Below are 8,747 nucleotides of genomic sequence, written 5' to 3' on the forward strand. Positions count from 1 at the left end.
CAGGTCACCACCCGTTCAGGTGTTCTAGGAAAGAAGACTGATCGTCTGGAGTCTTGTCCCGGGTCCACATCCGAAACATTTTGGCGCCCACCGTGGGGCCCGGAGATTTAACAAAAACCCAAACACGATCACAATGGCAGAGGAGGCATCGTTGCAACTTTTGCAAGAATTGCAGCGGCAAATGCAAGAGATGCGGGCAGAAATGGCAGCAATGAGGGCTGAACGAGCTAATAGAGGAAACGAAGAGGGGGGACCGTCCATTCAGTCGGTGAATGTTGAAACGGTCCATTCAGAGAGTGATGAAGGGGATAACCCTTTGGTGCAAGAGGTGGAGGTCAGAGGGGATCCGAATCCAGGGAATGTCGGACGGGGGGTAGGGGAGTAGGTAGAGGAAGAGGGCGAGCGGATAGAGGAAGAGGCCGGGGAAGGGGACGAGGAAGACGTTGGGAAATGGAAAATTTCGAGGAAGTGGAGGAAAGACAGAATGATAGAGGAGACCGACATAACGAACCGGTAGATCGGAGGCATGAGACGAGGGAGAGAGCTCACGAACAGGGGGATCCAGCTCCTGATCAAGCTGAAGGACTTCACCCGTTCACACCACGGGTAATGAGAGCGATCATACCGGAGAACAAAATGTTACCCCCTCTAGACAAATATGGAGGCTCGTCCGATCCCATCAAGCATCTTCGATCGTTCGTGGATGCTATGGCAGTGTACTCTACCGATGATTTAGTGTGGTGCAGGGTTTTCTCCCTGTCCCTGAAAGAAGAGGCCCTGGACTGGTTTCATTCGTTGCCACCGGCTACCATTGACAGCTTTGCTACCTTGCGGCAAATGTTTAGCCAACAATATGCTTCGAGTAAAACNCCGGGGGTGACGTTTACAGCCCTAGTGCGGATGAGACAAGGGCGAGACGAGTCATTGAAGGTATTNATGGATCGGTTCAACCGAACGGCCAGACAGGTGAGAAATGCTGATCAGAGGTTGATCGTGGGAGCTCTAACAGCAGCATTACAACCCGGACCATTTTTTGACTATTTGCATGCGGAGGAGCCACAGAGTATGGAGGACTTNCAAGACAGACTNGCGAGTTTTATCAGAATAGAGGAGGGGCGAGCNCATCAACGGGGAAGGGAAGAAAGTGATGTGCAGCATAGANCAGGCAAGGAAAGGGTGGCGAGACAGGCGGTCGGGAGAGTGGATAGGGGAAGTGAGCGCAAGTGGGGAAATCCTCAGAGGATGCAACGATATGTACATCATACACCTCTGAATCTTCCTCGAGCACGTGTGTTGGAGGAGGCTTTGAGGGCGGATTTAATGACGACGGTTCCTGCTCCAACTCCTATGGGTGCGGATGAAAGCAAGTATTGTAGATACCACCAGAACAGGGGACACACCACTGAAGATTGTGTGGCTTTGAAAGATAAACTGGAGACACTGGTGCAAGCAGGGAAGTTGAAGAAATTTGTACAGAGAACGAATAGGTACCCTTCGGGAGAAAGCAGGAGGGGAGGATCGGGCAGGTCTTCNGGGGAGCAGCATCGTTCAGATAATAACCGAAGTCGGAGTCGGAGCCCCAACCGAACGGTGAGAGGAGTTATCAACACAATCTCAGGGGGATTTGCNGGAGGGGGCCCAACTTCTTCAGCTAGGAAGAGACATTTGAGAAACTTACAAAGTATAAGCGGAACGNGAAACAACAGAAGATCTATGCCCCCGATTACTTTTTCTGATATGGATTTTCATGCACCGGACCTTGACCAAGATGACCCTATGGTCATAACCACTATGATTGCACGATACCAGGTTGGGAAGGTGTTGGTGGATCAAGGGAGTTCGGCGAATATATTATATTGGAAGACGTTCAAACGCATGGAGATCTCTGAAGATATAATTATGCCGTTCGGTGAACAAATAGTGGGGTTTGCAGGTGAAAGGGTGGATACAAGGGGATATGTTGATCTGAGGACCAGCCTGGGTGTAGACGATAGAGCCAAAGAACTCAAGATCCGCTTCCTATTAGTAGATGCCGAGACTTCCTACAATGTTCTCTTGGGAAGGCCATGTTTGAACGCCTTTGGAGCTATCGTCTCAACACCCCATTTAACATTGAAGTATCCTGGTGATAAGGGGGAAATATGTACCGTTCGGGCAGACCAACGAATGGCCCGGGAGTGCTACGCAGCAGGGCTAAGGGTAAGACCGAGAGTCAATGAAACAACTCGAACCGGGTCAGAGGTGGCCATGATGGACCTGGACCCTCGTTCTTCAATAGAGGATCGAGTCGAGCCACTAGGGGAGGTCTTGGCGTTCAAGATAGGGGAGAAGGAGGGGCAGTCGACCATGATGGGAGGTAATTTGAGTGCTGAACATGTGAGGGTCGTTGGGGACGTATTGTTGAGGAATAAGGATTTGTTCGCATGGACGGCAGCTGATATGCCGGGCATCCATCCGGATATCATATCACACAAACTGTCATTATTTAAGGACGCCCGACCGGTATCCCAAAAGAAGAGGAGATTGGGGGAAGAGAAGAGAAGAGCGGTGGATGATGAGGTGAGTAAGTTACTAGAAGCAGGGTTCATTCGAGAAGCTGAGTACACCACATGGTTATCTAATGTGGTTATGGTGAAAAAGTCGAACGGGAAATGGAGGATGTGCACCGACTTTACTGACCTAAATAAAGCCTGCCCAAAGGATACTTATCCACTACCAAGTATAGACGGTTTGGTAGATGGAGCATCAGGATATGAANTGTTAAGTTTCCTTGATGCTTATTCGGGATATAATCAAATTCCCATGCACCCAGCTGACAGAGATAAGACAGCTTTTATTACCGAACGGTCAAATTATTGTTATAATGTTATGCCGTTCGGTTTGAAGAATGCAGGGGCAACATACCAACGCTTGATGGATAAGGTCTTCCAAGAGCAAATTGGAAAGTGTATGGAAGTATATGTAGATGATATGATCGTGCGAAGCCGGACGATGGAGGGGCATGTTAAAGACTTGGAGGAGGTGCTTGGTCAGGTAAGAAAATTTGGTATGAGGCTTAACCCTTTGAAATGTACTTTTGGGGTTTCAGCAGGGAAATTCTTGGGATTCATGTTAACCTCCCGAGGGATCGAGGCTAACCCTGAGAAGTGCAAGGCAATTTTGGAGATGCGCAGTCCGAACGGTTTGAAGGAGGTGCAGAGATTGGTAGGGCGTTTAACTTCTTTGTCCCGATTTATTCCTAAGTTGGCCGAACATATTAAACCAATCCTGACGATTATGAAGAAAGGGGTGCAGAAGGGTTGGAACGAACAGTGTGAAGCAGCATTTACAGAAGTCAAATTAATTTTATCGAATCCCCCAGTGATGCGACGACCGGACTATGGGTATGAATTACACCTGTTCTTGGCGGTCGGGGAGAACTCCATTAGTGCAGCTTTAGTACAGGAAGATCCTGAATTCCGACCCATATATTTCATTAGCCGAGGGCTCAAAGATGTAGAGACTAGATATCAACGGTTGGAGAAGGTAGTGTTGGCCTTAGTCCATGCAACGAGAAGACTGCGACCTTATTTGCAGGGACATCAGGTAACTGTCAGGACGGACTATCCCATATCTAAAATATTGAGGAAACCCGACTTGGCAGGAAGAATGATCGGGTGGTCAGTAGAGCTTTCTGAGTTCGGGTTGAAGTTTGAACCACGTGGTTCGGTCAAAGGTCAACATCTGGCTGAGTTTGTGGCCGAATTACCTCATGAAGATCGGGAAAATCCGTAGTGGACACTTTTTGTAGATGGATCTTTCGGGCGACAGGGTGGAGGGGCTGGAGTAGTCCTAGAGGGGCCCAATAACGTAGTGGTGGAACAAGCCCTGGTTTTTCGATTCAAGGTTAGCAACAACCAAGCTGAATATGAGGCTTTGATAGCCGGTCTGGAGTTGGCACGAGATATGGGGATAGAATCCTTGAAATGTAAAACGGATTCTCAATTAATAGAGGGGCATATGAACGGAACCTTTCAGGTTAAGGAGGAACAATTGTTGCGATATTACCACAAAGCGACCCAGTTATTAACTCATTTCAAGACAGTGGAAATTTCATACATCCCACGAGAAAGAAACGTTAAAGCAGACAGGCTGTCGAAATTGGCAACCGGTGGGGAAAAGGGGCACTTAACCTCTATCATAAGGCAAGTGCTATTCAAACCAGCCATTGAGTGTTTACATGTTGTTCACATGGCGGAAAGGGATGACTGGAGAAGGGGCATTATGTTATTAATAAAGAAACAAGGGAATGGTAGTATTCTTCATCCTCATGAAGCTAAACAGATCGCCCGGTATGTACTGGTCGGGGAAGAGTTGTACCGAAGGGGGTACGTAACACCACTGCTAAAATGTGTGTCGTTGGAAGATTCGGAATATATAATGAGAGAATTGCATGAGGGGATATGTGGAAGGCACGGAGGTGGTCGGTCTCTCAGAGCGCGTGCTTTAAGAGCGGGATTCTATTGGACAACTATGGAGAAAGATTGCCAGACCTTTGTTCGGAAGTGTGAAGCATGCCAGAAGTTTGGTCACATTATTCACCAACCAGCGACACAGCTGATCGGGTTAGTCTCTCCTTGGCNATTCGCNCAGTGGGGAATGGATATCTTAGGTCCTTTCCCAATCGGGCGAGGTCAGCTGAAATTCCTATTAGTGGCCATTGATTATTTCACTAAGTGGGTTGAGGCCGAACCTTTGGCTCGGATAACNGCAGCACAGGTGCAGAAGTTTGTGTGGAANTTGATTTGTCGGTTCGGTGTTCCTAAATTCATGATCACGGATAATGGAAGGCAATTTATTGATAAAGGCTTAGTGGCCTTCTACAAAGAGATGGGGATTACTCCCTTAACCAGTTCGGTTGAGCATCCCCAGACGAACGGGCAAGCGGAAGCTATGAATAAGATTATTGTGCAGGAGCTGAAGAAGAAGTTGGGTGAAGCGAAAGGGGCGTGGGTCGACGAGCTTCCTCAGGTGCTATGGGGGTATCGGTGCTCTCCTCATAGTGCAACTGGGGAATCTCCGTTTAACCTNACATACGGCACGGATGCAATGTTGCCGGTCGAGATTGGGGGAGAGGCGTTAAGAAGACAGGTGACTGACATGGGCCAAAACGAGGAATTGTTACGTAGCAACCTAGACGTCCTGTCGGAGAAACGAGAGATGGCGGCCGTTCGGGTCGAGGCGCAGAAAAGGTTACTTGCTCGCCGATACAATACAAAGGTAAAACCGAGGCAGTTTCAAGANGGAGACCTGGTGTGGCGCAGAACAGCCGAAGCACGAAAAAATACTGCTCATGGCAAACTTGCNGCTACGTGGGAAGGACCGTTTCGCGTCAGAGAAAATCTTAACAATGGAGCTTATCGCCTGGAGGCGTTGGACGGGAAACATATTCCTAGCACATGGAACGTCTCACATTTAAAATTTTACTTCAGTTAAACATTGTGTGAAGTTCTATTTTTCTTGACAAGCGNCACAGAATGAATAACATTTCAATTTTTATCATACTCCATTGATTTATGTATTTATGTTGTTAATCGGGTTGTATATTTCTTAATACTGATCGGTGCATAAGGATGGAATTTGATATTTACAAGTTGGATGCATAAGGGTGGAACCTGATATTTATAAGGTTGATCGGTGCATAAGGATGGAATATTATATACGTTGTGGGTCGGTGCATAAGGGTGGAATCTGATATTTATAACNTTGGATGNATAAGGGTGGAACCTGATATTTATAAGGTTGATCGGTGCATAAGGATGGAATAGTATATACGTTGTGGGTCGGTGCATAAGGGTGGAATCTGATAGTTATAACATTGGATGTATAAGGGTGGAACCTGATATTTATAAAGTAGATAGGTGCATAAGGATGGAATATTATATACGTTGTGGATCGGAGCATAAGGCTGGAACCTTGTATTGATCGGCGCGTAGGGACGATATTTTATATTCGTCTTACCTACCGATGCATAGGGTTGATATTCTATGTTCAGATTATTAATCGAATGATGTATAAAGGGGAAAGCCATTATGTTATTAGCTCTACTTGTAACCAAATGATGCTTGAGGTTAGCAGGTGGCGCCATATTATCGAACGGCACTACAAAACGACTATTTGGTGCGAATGAATTGACGCAAGAAGAATCACATACTAAATATCAAGATAAAACGTGAAAATGTCTTGTAAAGCAGAAAACGATAGAAACAGCAAACAAAGTCAGGAATTACACAACCATCAAAAGTAATCGTTCGATCCACCGGAGCGGTCCATTCAGAATCTGAATATTTAAATTCTAACTTCAAACTTCGGTGGGGGCGGGTTCGGTGATAGCGGTGGCAGGATCGGTAGGAGGATCAGTTGAAGTAGGTGGAGGATCAGTAACAACTCCCATTTGGGTGGTAAGATCCACCAGTTTTCCATTTACCAATACCTTCATAAGGTCAAATTCTGGGTGATTGAGTGGGGTCTGGAAAAAATAATGGCACTGACCGATACCTTGCTCGAATCCCAATTGACGTTCTTGACAAATCTCATCTCCCATAGCGATGTTCTCAGCAGCGAGTTTGTCCCGTTCAGCGGTAATCAGATCTCTCTGCTTAATTACTTCATCATGTTGAGAAGTCATTTTTTGTAGGTTGAGCTTCAGATCATCCACCGAACGTTGGAGAGAAGATACTTTGCCTTGACTTTTCTTCAGCTTATCTTCGGCAGCAACGCGCTCGTCTTCCAACACCTTTTGTAGTTCTTCGGCGCGGACGGTCAGTGCAACGTTATCTTTCTTGACTTTACTCAACTCAGCAGCTGTATTTTCCAGTTCCACAACCAGCATGGGTTTGGTCGTTCCTGCAGTATAGTTCAAGCATACACTTGGCCGGGCGATCAGTTCGTATGCCATGTTCAAGGATTCGATCGGAGTCATTCCTTTGAACGGTTTCTTTTCTTCGATGCTGAGATTAAATTGCAACCGATCGGATACGTGAACATTCGGGTCCAACACACTGGTCATTACGGGAGAATTAATTTTCCTTTTCTTGGTAGGAGAGGGTGTTTTATCTTGGTTACCTCTCTTCTTTGTTTTACCTTTCGAAGAGGTAGTTCCCTTGAGCTTGGGATCGGGAANGGGTATAGTAGAATCAGTTATGGTCTGGAGAGGATTTACTCGGAGGGGACTCTTAGTATTGGTTCCTTCCGTCGGGGTGGAGGGAGTTGAACTTCCCTCCTCTATTGTGCTAAGTCCTTTCTTNCGAGCCATCATCTTCAGGAAGGCTTGATGTCTCTCCATNCCTCCGAAGTACTCTGCATCATAGAAGAGAATTCAAGATAAGTCAATATCGACTTATATTAATGATCGGGAGAAAGATACTTACCCAGAACCTTTTCTTTAAGGTTATCAGTCTTAAGCANTTCGATCAAATGACGACAAGGAGTCTTCCGAGGGAGTTGATNGATCTGGGCTATAATATCAAGTTCATCATTGGTCATGTCATTTTCTGGCCAGGAATCTATTCGACTGGGGAACTCGGTCCAATATAGAGGAAATTTCGGACGGCCATCATTGAAAAAATATTTGGGCCGACCGGAGGGCCTGAGGGCAATCTTGCANAAATAAGCTTTAAATTCTTTGTATGAGGAGTTGAAGGTGGTAAATAATTGCTTATCCTTAGCAGGTAGTAAAGAGACCCAAGACCGGTTAAAGTTAGGGAAGACGCGAAAGAAGTATAAAAACGATTTAGGGGTGGGGGTAAGATCAAGTCCTTGGCATAGTATGTTAAAGGCTTGTATATACGCCCAACCGTTCGGGTGCAATTGTGTGGGGCAAATGTTTAACACTCGTAGAACACCCATCTCGAAGTCAGAAAATGGAAGCTTAAAACCTAGGTCGCGAAACAAAGTGGTATATACATAGAAAAAATCCAGATCGTATCCTTCGCGGCCATGACAAGCCCGTTCATTTGAACGGCATACTACAAAGGTATAGTCGTCTACGTCGTTCAGATCGGCTAAGATATTTACCTTTTCTAATAAATGCCTAATACTAGCGGTAGAAGCAAAATAAGGAATATAATGTTTAACTTCATGAGGGGCCCAATCGTATCCTTGGACGATCGGANGGGCAATTATGGAAGTCCAGGCTCGCGAGTTGTCATAGTGAAACTCTAGGCCGGACGATGANGATGAACTGGAAAGGGACGACCGNGANGAAGACGAGGCAGGGGATGCCGCACCCTCNTCGTCGTACCCCCTNCCTTCGTCTACGGACGCACGGGAAGAGTTAGGAGAGGAAGACATTACCTGGAAAGTATTGATCGGTGTACACAGGAACAGGATCGGGCTAGGCGAGATNGAACACGCTGGTTAGGAGTGAATGAGGTGGAAAGTGACCCTCTATTTATAGCCGACAAAAACGGTTCCATTCACCAATCTCCACCGTTGATGATATAAGGATTGAAGGGCCAGGATGAGCTATCTCTTCAACTTCTCTGTTAACGGTCAGATTATCATATCTGCATCGTTGATTTCCACATTAATCGTAGGGTTCTCAGTCTCCCACATTTTCATAATTTCTTTGNTTAAACCCCTTTGGCATTTTCATGCCTCGGGGCTTGGGGGGCTTATGTAGTGTATGGAGGTATTGAGAGTAAGGGGTGGATCGGGTGGAGGGAGAAACGGATCGGGTGGAGGGAGAAAATGATCGGTAGGGCTCA

This window comes from Vigna radiata, chromosome 4 (assembly GCF_000741045.1).
Source record: "Vigna radiata var. radiata cultivar VC1973A chromosome 4, Vradiata_ver6, whole genome shotgun sequence".
Taxonomy (NCBI): domain Eukaryota; kingdom Viridiplantae; phylum Streptophyta; class Magnoliopsida; order Fabales; family Fabaceae; genus Vigna; species Vigna radiata.